Here is a 12,023-nt window from a genome sequence, read left to right as displayed (position 1 = left end):
TAGTTAGGGTACTGTAGTTGGTATAGTTAGGGTACTGTAGTTGGTATAGTTAGGGCACTGTAGTTGGTATAGTTAGGGCACTGTAGTTGGTATAGTTAGGGCACTGTAGTTGGTATAGTTAGGGCACTGTAGTTGGTATAGTTAGTTAGGGTACTGTAGTTGGTATAGTTAGGGTACTGTAGTTGGTATAGTTAGGGTACTGTAGTTGGTATAGTTAGGTAGGGTACTGTAGTTGGTATAGTTAGGTAGGGTACTGTAGTTGGTATAGTTAGTTAGTGTACTGTAGTTGGTATAGTTAGGGTACTGTAGTTGGTATAGTTAGGGTACTGTAGTTGGTATAGTTAGGTAGGGTACTGTAGTTGGTATAGTTAGGTAGGGTACTGTAGTTGGTATAGTTAGTTAGTGTACTGTAGTTGGTATAGTTAGTGTACTGTAGTTGGTAGAGTTAGGTAGTGTACTGTAGTTGGTATAGTTAGTTAGTGTACTGTAGTTGGTATAGTTAGTTAGGGTACTGTAGTTGGTATAGTTAGGGTACTGTAGTTGGTATAGTTAGGGTACTGTAGTTGGTATAGTTAGGGCACTGTAGTTGGTATAGTTAGGGCACTGTAGTTGGTATAGTTAGGGCACTGTAGTTGGTATAGTTAGGGCACTGTAGTTGGTATAGTTAGGTAGGGTACTGTAGTTGGTATAGTTAGGTAGGGTACTGTAGTTGGTATAGTTAGTTAGGGTACTGTAGTTGGTATAGTTAGTTAGGGTACTGTAGTTGGTATAGTTAGTTAGGGTACTGTAGTTGGTATAGTTAGTTAAGGTACTGTAGTTGGTATAGTTAGGTAGGGTACTGTAGTTGGTATAGTTAGGGTACTGTAGTTGGTATAGTTAGTTAGGGTACTGTAGTTGGTATAGTTAGGGTACTGTAGTTGGTATAGTTAGGGTACTGTAGTTGGTATAGTTAGGGTACTGTAGTTGGTATAGTTAGGGTACTGTAGTTGGTATAGTTAGGGTACTGTAGTTGGTATAGTTAGTTAGGGTACTGTAGTTGGTATAGTTAGGTAGTGTACTGTAGTTGGTATAGTTAGGTAGGGTACTGTAGTTGGTATAGTTAGGTAGGGTACTGTAGTTGGTATAGTTAGTGTACTGTAGTTGGTATAGTTAGTTAGGGTACTGTAGTTGGAATAGTTAGTTAGGGTACTGTAGTTGGTATAGTTAGGTAGGGTACTGTAGTTGGTATAGTTAGGTAGGGTACTGTAGTTGGTATAGTTAGGGTACTGTAGTTGGTATAGTTAGGTAGGGTACTGTAGTTGGTATAGTTAGGGTACTGTAGTTGATATAGTTAGTTAGGGTACTGTAGTTGGTATAGTTAGGGTACTGTAGTTGGTATAGTTAGGGTACTGTAGTTGGTATAGTTAGTTAGGGTACTGTAGTTGGTATAGTTAGGGTACTGTAGTTGGTATAGTTAGTTAGGGTACTGTAGTTGGTATAGTTAGGTAGGGTACTGTAGTTGGTATAGTTAGTTAGGGTACTGTAGTTGGTATAGTTAGTTAGGGTACTGTAGTTGGTATAGTTAGGGTACTGTAGTTGGTATAGTTAGTTAGGGTACTGTAGTTGGTATAGTTAGGGTACTGTAGTTGGTATAGTTAGTTAGGGTACTGTAGTTGGTATAGTTAGTTAGGGTACTGTAGTTGGTATAGTTAGTTAGGGTACTGTAGTTGGTATAGTTAGGGTACTGTAGTTGGTATAGTTAGTTAGGGTACTGTAGTTGGTATAGTTAGTTAGGGCACTGTAGTTGGTATATTTAGGTAGTGTACTGTAGTTGGTATAGTTAGGTAGGGTACTGTAGTTGGTATAGTTAGGGTACTGTAGTTGGTATAGTTAGGGTACTGTAGTTGGTATAGTTAGGGTACTGTAGTTGGTATAGTTAGTTAGGGTACTGTAGTTGGTATAGTTAGTTAGGGCACTGTAGTTGGTATAGTTAGGGAACTGTAGTTGGTATAGTTAGTTAGGGTACTGTAGTTGGTATAGTTAGGGTACTGTAGTTGGTATAGTTAGTTAGGGTACTGTAGTTGGTATAGTTAGTTAGGGCACTGTAGTTGGTATATTTAGGTAGTGTACTGTAGTTGGTATAGTTAGGTAGGGTACTGTAGTTGGTATAGTTAGGGTACTGTAGTTGGTATAGTTAGGGTACTGTAGTTGGTATAGTTAGGGTACTGTAGTTGGTATAGTTAGTTAGGGTACTGTAGTTGGTATAGTTAGTTAGGGCACTGTAGTTGGTATAGTTAGGGAACTGTAGTTGGTATAGTTAGTTAGGGTACTGTAGTTGGTATAGTTAGGGTACTGTAGTTGGTATAGTTAGTTAGGGTACTGTAGTTGGTATAGTTAGTTAGGGTACTGTAGTTGGTATAGTTAGGGTACTGTAGTTGGTATAGTTAGGGTACTGTAGTTGGTATAGTTAGTTAGGGTACTGTAGTTGGTATAGTTAGGGTACTGTAGTTGGTATAGTTAGGGTACTGTAGTTGGTATAGTTAGTTAGGGTACTGTAGTTGGTATAGTTAGGTAGGGTACTGTAGTTGATATAGTTAGGGTACTGTAGTTGGTATAGTTAGGGTACTGTAGTTGGTATAGTTAGTTAGGGTACTGTAGTTGGTATAGTTAGTTAGGGTACTGTAGTTGGTATAGTTAGGGCACTGTAGTTGGTATAGTTAGGGTACTGTAGTTGGTATAGTTAGTTAGGGTACTGTAGTTGGTATAGTTAGGTAGGGTACTGTAGTTGGTATAGTTAGGTAGGGTACTGTAGTTGGTATAGTTAGGGTACTGTAGTTGGTATAGTTAGGGTACTGTAGTTGGTATAGTTAGGTAGGGTACTGTAGTTGGTATAGTTAGGTAGGGTACTGTAGTTGGTATAGTTAGTTAGGGTACTGTAGTTGGTATAGTTAGTTAGGGTACTGTAGTTGGTATAGTTAGTGTACTGTAGTTGGTATAGTTAGTTAGGGTACTGTATTTGGTATAGTTAGTTAGTGTACTGTAGTTGGTATAGTTAGTTAGGGTACTGTAGTTGGTATAGTTAGTTAGGGTACTGTAGTTGGTATAGTTAGTTAGTGTACTGTAGTTGGTATAGTTAGTTAGGGCACTGTAGTTGGTATAGTTAGGGTACTGTAGTTGGTATAGTTAGGTAGGGTACTGTAGTTGGTATTGTTAGGTAGTGTACTGTAGTTGGTATAGTTAGTTAGGGTACTGTAGTTGGTATAGTTAGTGTACTGTAGTTGGTAATATACTGTAGTTAGTGTAGGGAGTGTGGTGTAGTGTATTGTAGTTAGTGTACTGTAGTGTAGTGTATTGTAGTTAGTGTACTGTATTGGCCCACAAAGCTTCTATTGGATATGCTGTGTCTATCAACCCCTCTTCGGTCTTCCTCTTTCGCTCCTCACTCCCTCTTTCTGTAGCCCTCTTGAGGGAATGGGTTTCCCCAGCTGCTGAAGATCCACAAAGAGCAGTTGGAAGAAGGAATGAGAGATCTGAGGAGGAGGAATGAAGAGCTGGAGAGAGAGAGGGAGGAGGGAGAGGGAGAGGGAGAGGAGGGAGGAGAGAGAGAGAGAGAGGGAGAGAGAGGAGGGAAAGAGGGAGAGAGAGGAGGGAGAGAGGGAGAGAGAGAGGAGGGGGAGAGGGAGAGAGAGGGAGGAGGGAGAGAGAGGGAAAGAGAGAGGGAGGAGGGAGAGAGAGAGAGGGAAAGAGAGAGGGAGGAGGGAGAGGGAGGAGAGAGAGAGGGAAAGAGACCGCCTTCGTCGCTCAGTTGAGCAACTCGGAACCAGACTGGATCAGGCACAGGTAGTGTGTGTGTGGTGTTAGGGTCATTCTGTGTAGAAATCAACAATAGAAGGTAGGGCCTCCCGAGTGCAGAGGGACGCCACTACAACCTGGTTCGATTCCAGATTTTGACCGGGAGATCCCAAGGGACGTGCACAATTGGCCTAGCATCGTCCGAGTTAGGGGAGGGTAGTCAGGGGATTCCAGCCTAGCATCGTCCGAGTTAGGGGAGGGGAGGGTAGTCAGGGGATTCCAGCCTAGCATCGTCCGAGTTAGGGGAGGGGAGGGTAGTCAGGGGATTCCAGCCTAGCATCGTCCGAGTTAGGGGAGGGGAGGGTAGTCAGGGGATTCCAGCCTAGCATCGTCCGAATTAGGGGAGGGGAGGGTAGTCAGGGGATTCCAAGTCTCAGCACGCTGTAGCGGCGCCTTCAAGCTGACTTCACGTTGAACGGCGTTCCCTCTGACACATTGGTTTGTCTGACTTCTGGGTTAGTGAGCAGTGTGATAAGACGCAGCGTGGTTTGGCGGAGCATGTTTCAGAGGACGCATGTCCCACCCGTCACCTCTCCTGAGAACGCTGGGGAGTTGCCTCACAGACGAGGTCGTAACTATACAATTGGATACCATGAAATGAAATAATGGGCTAAAATGTGAATGCAAATATTAAAAATGGAAGGTAAAGGCATGCTTGTGTTCCTTAGAGTTGTGGTGTTACCGAGGAAGCGGTTCAGCATTCCGATGCCCCGCCCTCATCTGAAAGGTATGACATAATTTCCTCATCACTTCCTGCAACGTGTCCGTGTGTGTGTGTGCTGATGTTTCTGCCTCCTGTCTCCTCAGCTCCCACCTGGCCAAACTCACAGAGCAGCTACAAGCCACGCAGTGCAGGTAAGAACTGTCTAGAGTATCTCTCTATTTTGCCTTGTAATTCTGAACAGTGCTACTAAAGACCTGCAACTGTGTGTGTAGGTACAGAGAGCTGCAGGAGAAGTTAGATTCACTCCAGAAGAGTTCAGCTCAGAGAGACAGAACTGAAGTGCTGCTTAAACAGAAGGACAAGGACTGTGCCCAGGTACACACACTGCACTCACTACACTCACAACACACACACACACCACAAATGGCGCCGGAGGTAGAATGGCGCCGGAGGGGACGGCTGCCGTTTTACAGGCTCCTAACCAATTGTGCGTTTTTTCGCATTGTTTGTAACTTATTTTGTACATAATGTTTCTGCCACCGTCTCTTATGACCGAAAAGAGCTTCTGGACATCAGAACAGCGATTACTCACCTCGAACTGGACGAAGAGTTTTTCCTTACTGAGTCGTACGCGAAGGATTTACTGCTGATACCGGCCCGGGCCCAAATCCCCGTCATTCACATGAAGAGACGCCGATACAGGGGGCGGAGTTCAGGGTGCCTTGTGAGAATTCATCGGCGAGTGGGTAACTCGCCTCTACCATCCGTTCTATTGGCCAATATGCAATCACTGGAGAATAAACTGGATGAGCTCTGTTCGAGACTATCCTACCAACGGGACATTAAAAACGGTAATATCTTATGTTTCACCGAGTCGTGGCTGAATGACGACATGGATAATATACAGTTGGCTGGTTTTTCCGTGCGTCGGCAAGACAGAACAGCTGCCTCTGGTAAGACGAGGGGTGGTGGTCTGTGTCTGTTTGTCAATAAAAGCTGGTGTGCGAAATCTAATATTAAGGTTTTGCTCGCCTGAGGTAGATTACCTCATGATAAGCTGTAGACCCACTATCTACCAAGAGAGTTTTCATCTATATTCTTCGTAGCTGTTTATTTACCACCACAAACCGATGCTGGCACTAAGACCGCACTCAATGAGCTGTATAAGGCCATACGCAAACAGGAAAACGCTCATCCAGAGGCGGCTCTCCTAGTGGCCGGGGACTTTAATGCAGGGAAACTTAAATCAGTTTTACCTAATTTCTACCAGCATGTTAAATGTTCAACCAGAGGGAAAAAAACTCTAGACCACCTTTACTCCACACACAGAGACACATACAAAGCTCTCCCTCGCCCTCCATTTGGCAAATCTGACCATAAGAAATCCCGCTACGCCCTCCGATGAACCATCAAACAGGCAAAGCGTCAAAACAGGACTAAGATTGAATCCTACTACACCGGCTCCGACGCTCGTCGGATGTGGCAGGGCTTGAAAACTATTACAGACTACAAAGGGAAGCCCAGCCGCGAGCTGCCCAGTGACACGAGCGTACCAGATGTGCTAAATAACTTCTATGCGCGCTTCAAGGCAAGCAACACTGAAGCATGCTTGAGCTCACCAGCTATTCCGGACGACTGTGTGATCACGCTCTCCGTAGCTGATGTGAGTAAGACCTTTTAAACAGGACGCGTACTCAGAGCATGCGCTGACCAACTGGCAAGTGTCTTCACTGACATTTTCAACCTGTCCCTGACAGTCTGTAATACCAACATGTTTCAAGCAGACCACCATAGTCCCCGTGCCCAAGAACACTAAGATAACCTGCCTAAATGACTACAGACCGTAGCACTCACATCTGTAGCCATGAAGTGCTTTGAAAGGCTGGTCATGGCTCACGTCAACACCATTATCCAATAAACCCTAGACCCACTCCAATTTGCATACCACCCCAACAGATCCACAGATGATGCAATCTCTATTGCACTCCACACTTCCTTTTCCCACCTGGACAAAAGGAACACCTATGTGAGAATGCTGTTCATTGACTACAGCTCAGCGTTCAACACCATAGTGCCTTCAAAGCTCATCACTAAGCTAAGGACCCTGGGACTAAACACCTCCCTCTGCAACTGGATCCTGGACTTCCTGACGTGCCGCCCCCAGGTGGTAAGGGTAGGCAACAACACATCCGCCACGCTGATCCTCAACACGGGGGCTCCTCAGGGGTGCGTGCTTAATTCCCTCCTGTACTCCTTGTTCACCCATGACTGCATGGCCAGGCACTACTCCAACACCATCATTAAGTTTGCCGACGACACAACAGTGGTAGGCCTGATCACCGACAACGATGAGACAGCCTATAGGGAGGAGGTCAGAGACCTGGCCGTGTGGTGCCAGGACAACAACCTCTCCCTCAACGTGACCAAGACAAAGGAGATGATTGTGGACTACAGGAAAAAAAAGAGGACCGAGCACACCCCCATTCTCATCGACGGGGCTGTAGTGGAGCAGGTTGAGAGCTTCAAGTTCCTTGGTGTCAACATCACCAACAAACTATCATGGTCCAAACACACCAAGACAGTCGTGAAGAGGGCACGACAACGCCTATTCCCCCTCAGGAGACTGAAAAGATTTGGCATGGGTCCTCAGATCCTCATAAAGTTCTACAGCTGCACCATCGAGAGCATCCTGACTGGTTGCATCACCGCCTGGTATGGCAACTGCTCGGCCTCCGACTGCAAGGCGCAACAGAGGGTAGTGCGTACGGCCCAGTACATCACTGGGGCCAAGCTTCCTGCCATCCAGGACCTCTATACCAGCCGGTGTCAGAGGAAGGCCCTACCCCGGTACCGGTACCCCCTGCATATAGCCTCATTTAGTTATTTTATTGTTACTTTATTTTTTACTTTCGTTTATTTAGTAAATATTTTCTTAACTCTTATTTTTCTTAATTGCATTGTTGGTTAAGGGCTTGTAAATAAGCATTTCAAGGTAAGGTCTACACCTGTTGTATTCGGCGCATGTGACAAATAAAATGGGATTTGAAACACTCACAACACACAGCACATGTTGTCCCTAACACTCAGTCCTACTGCATCGTATTGTCTGAGTAACAACTCTCTCTCTCTCTGTGTCACGGAGTAACAACTCTCTCTCTCTCTCTCTGTGTCACGGAGTAACAACTCTCTCTCTCTCTCTCTGTGTCACGGAGTAACAACTCTCTCTGTGTGTCAGAGTAACAACTCTCTCTGTGTCACGGAGTAACAACTCTCTCTGTGTGTCAGAGTAACAACTCTCTCTGTGTGTCAGAGTAACAACTCTCTCTGTGTGTCACGGAGTAACAACTCTCTCTGTGTGTCAGAGTAACAACTCTCTCTCACTGTCTTGAGTATTAACTATTTTTATCTCTCTGTCTATGGTGTTTGTGTAGCTGGCTAAGGATGGCGAGGCGCTGAAGGCCCAGGTGACGTCTCTTCTGGGTGAGCTGAGAGAGAGACAGAGCTGTCTGGACCAGAGCCAGCAGGACCACAACATACTGAATGACAAGTATGACAACGTGTTTGTGTGTTAACTCTCAGCAAATTGCCTATGCGTTAGCCATCTGTGGCATGCAGACTAGCCGGGTCCCAAGCCCATGTGATGTGTTTAGAATGTGTGTTTAAAGAAAAGGACTGGAGTGGACTGTAAACTAGTTTCAGGGTTGCTGCCACCATGGACTGTAAGATAGGTTCAGGACTGTTGCTGGACCATGGACTGTAAACTAGGTTCAGGACTGTTGCTGGACCATGGACTGTAAACTAAGTTCAGGACTGTTGCTGGACCATGGACTGTAATGGAGGGTTTTAAAGGCCAGTAGGTTGGGAATAATGTGGTGGTTTGGAAGGAAAACACATTAAGAACACATCAACAAAGGTGCAGACATGACAAAGTAACAGGAATATGGGTTTAACACTAGACAGATGAGATGTCTGCCATCACAACTAGAACAAAGGACCAATAGCATTGTCATTCACAAACTGAGGGCTTGGATATACAAAGGGATAGAACCAAGGGCAACATTATTTATTTATCATATCACTCACAATGGAAGGAGAGAGCTGCCTCATCATATCACTCACAATATGTGTGTGTGTGTGTGTGTGTGTGTGTGTGTGTGTGTGTGTGTGTGTGTGTGTGTGTGTGCAGGCTGAGCAGTGCTCTGGAGGCGTTGGCAGCATCAGAGAGAGAGATGGAACAACAGAGGAAGCAGCACTCTGTGACGGTAGACAAACTACTGCTGCAGACACAGAACCTAGAAACCGCCCTGAAGACTGACCGACTGGTTATTACTGAAGAGAGGTACACACACACAGAACCTAGAAACCGCCCTGAAGACTGACCGACTGGTTATTACTGAAGAGAGGTACACACACACAGAACCTAGAGACCGCCCTGAAGACTGACCGACTGGTTATTACTGAAGAGAGGTACACACACACACAACCTAGAGACCGCCCTGAAGACTGACCGACTGGTTATTACTGAAGAGTACACAAACATTATCCATATTATCACCATACTGAGGGACCTCACCATATTATCACCATACTGAGGGACCTCACCATATTATCACCATACTGAGGGACCTCACCATACCATATTATCACCATACTGAGGGACCTCACCATACCATATTATCACCATACTGAGGGACCTCACCATACCATATTATCACCATACTGAGGGACCTCACCATACCATATTATCACCATACTGAGGGACCTCACCATACCATATTATCACCATACTGAGGGACCTCACCATACCATATTATCACCATACTGAGGGACCTCACCATACCATATTATCACCATACTGAGGGACCTCACCATACCATATTATCACCATACTGAGGGACCTCACCATACCATATTATCACCATACTGAGGGACCTCACCATACCATATTATCACCATACTGAGGGACCTCACCATACCATATTATCACCATACTGAGGGACCTCACCATACCATATTATCACCATACTGAGGGACCTCACCATATTATCACCATACTGAGGGACCTCACCATACCATATTATCACCATACTGAGGGACCTCACCATACCATATTATCACCATACTGAGGGACCTCACCATATTATCACCATACTGAGGGACCTCACCATACCATATTATCACCATACTGAGGGACCTCACCATACCATATTATCACCATACTGAGGGACCTCACCATACCATATTATCACCATACTGAGGGACCTCACCATACCATATTATCACCATACTGAGGGACCTCACCATACCATATTATCACCATACTGAGGGACCTCACCATATTATCACCATACTGAGGGACCTCACCATACCATATTATCACCATACTGAGGGACCTCACCATACCATATTATCACCATACTGAGGGACCTCACCATATTATCACCATACTGAGGGACCTCACCATACCATATTATCACCATACTGAGGGACCTCACCATACCATATTATCACCATACTGAGGGACCTCACCATACCATATTATCACCATACTGAGGGACCTCACCATACCATATTATCACCATACTGAGGGACCTCACCATATTATCACCATACTGAGGGACCTCACCATACCATATTATCACCATACTGAGGGACCTCACCATACCATATTATCACCATACTGAGGGACCTCACCATATTATCACCATACTGAGGGACCTCACCATATTATCACCATATTGAGGGACCTCACCATACCATATTATCACTATACTGAGGGACCTCACCATACCATATTATCACCACACTGAGGGACCTCACCATACCATATTATCACCATACTGAGGGACCTCACCATACCATATTATCACCATACTGAGGGACCTCACCATACCATATTATCACCATACTGAGGGACCTCACCATACCATATTATCACCATACTGAGGGACCTCACCATACCATATTATCACCATACTGAGGGACCTCACCATACCATATTATCACCATACTGAGGGACCTCACCATACCATATTATCACCATACTGAGGGACCTCACCATACCATATTATCACCATACTGAGGGACCTCACCATATTATCACCATATTTAGGTGCCGATACGATATGTATTGCAATACTCATGATTGCGTTTTCAATACTGTGATTTTATTGCGATTCAATGTTCTAAACATATTGCTCACCATGTGTCTGCTTCAGAGAGACAGAAGGCAATAAATACAAATGCTGAAAACATTTTGGCTCACTTTTTTAAAAGAAGATGTAGAACAAATTGATACTTGAGTCAAATATCGATATAATATAATCCAAAGATAAAATAGCGATATTTAACTATCGATTAATTTGAATTTATTAAATGTTTTTCATCACTACTGGTTATTACCTACAGTGGCTTGCGAAAGTATTCACCCCCCTTGGCATTTTTCCTATTTTGTTGCATTACAACCTGGAATTAAAATAGATTTTTATTTGGATTTCATGTAATGGACATACACAAAACAGTCAAATTTGGTGAAGTGAAATGCAAAAAAAAAAATAACGGAAAAGTGGTGCGTGCATATGTATTCACCCCCTTTGCTATGAAGCCCCTAAATAAGATCTGGTGCAACCAATTACCTTCAGAAGTCACAATTAATTAAATAAAGTCCACCTGTGTGCAATCTATGATTTTTTTGGGGGGGTTTGTATCATTTGATTTACACAACATGCCTACCACTTTGAAGATGCAAATTTTATTTTATTTTGAAACAAACAAGAAATAAGACCAAAAAACTGAACTTGAGCGTGCATAACTATTCACCCCCCCCCCCCCCAAAGTCAATACTTTGTAGAGCCACCTTTTGCAGGAATTACAGCTGCAAGTGTCTTGGGGTATGTCTCTATAAGCTTGGCACATCTAGCCACTGGGATTTTTGCCCATTCTTCAAGGCAAAACTGCTCCAGCTCCTTCAAGTTGGATGGGTTCCGCTGGTGTACAGCAATCTTTAAGTCATATCACAGATTTTCAATTGGATTGAGGTCTGGGCTTTGACTAGGCCATTCCAAGACATGTAATTGTTTCCCCTTAAACCACTCGAGTGTTGCTTTAGCATTATGCTTACGGTCGTTGTCCTGCTGGAAGGTGAACCTCCGTCCCAGTCTCAAATCTCTGGAAGACTGAAACAGGTTTCCCTCAATAATCTCCCTGTATTTAGCGCCATCCATCATTTCTTTAAGCAATGGCTTTTTTCTGGCCACTCTTCCGTAAAGCCCAGCTCTGTGGAGTGTATGGCTTAAAGTGGTCCTATGGACAGATACTCAAATCTCCGCTGTGGAGCTTTGCAGCTCCTTCAGGGTTATCTTTGGTCTCTTTGTTGCCTCTGATTAATGCCCCCCTTGCCTGGTCTGTGAGTTTTGGTGGGCGGCCCTCTCTTGGCAGGTTTGTTGTGCTGCCATATTCTTTCAATTTTTTAATAATGGATTTAATGGTGCTCCGTGGGATGTTCAAAGTTTGAGATATTTTTTTATAA

The 12,023-nt window shown here is 44.4% G+C and overlaps 1 pseudogene across 1 annotated transcript in view; it reads left to right on the top strand.

Moving 5' to 3' along the window:
* LOC311114594 (NF-kappa-B essential modulator-like) overlaps positions 1-12,023 on the top strand; it is a 35,209-nt pseudogene that overhangs the window by 16,337 nt on the left and 6,849 nt on the right. Inside the window, exons 5-9 of the transcript in view lie at positions 4,500-4,558; positions 4,639-4,686; positions 4,768-4,870; positions 7,927-8,042; positions 8,682-8,834. The product of the transcript in view is annotated as an NF-kappa-B essential modulator-like (transcript). The remainder of the gene's footprint in view (positions 1-4,499; positions 4,559-4,638; positions 4,687-4,767; positions 4,871-7,926; positions 8,043-8,681; positions 8,835-12,023) is intronic.

This window comes from Coregonus lavaretus (assembly GCF_964263955.1).
Source record: "Coregonus lavaretus genome assembly, contig: HAP1_SCAFFOLD_693, whole genome shotgun sequence".
NCBI lineage: Eukaryota > Metazoa > Chordata > Actinopteri > Salmoniformes > Salmonidae > Coregonus > Coregonus lavaretus.
The sequence above is the reverse complement of the archived record's forward strand: the minus strand, read 5'-3'. Positions and strand labels throughout refer to the sequence as shown.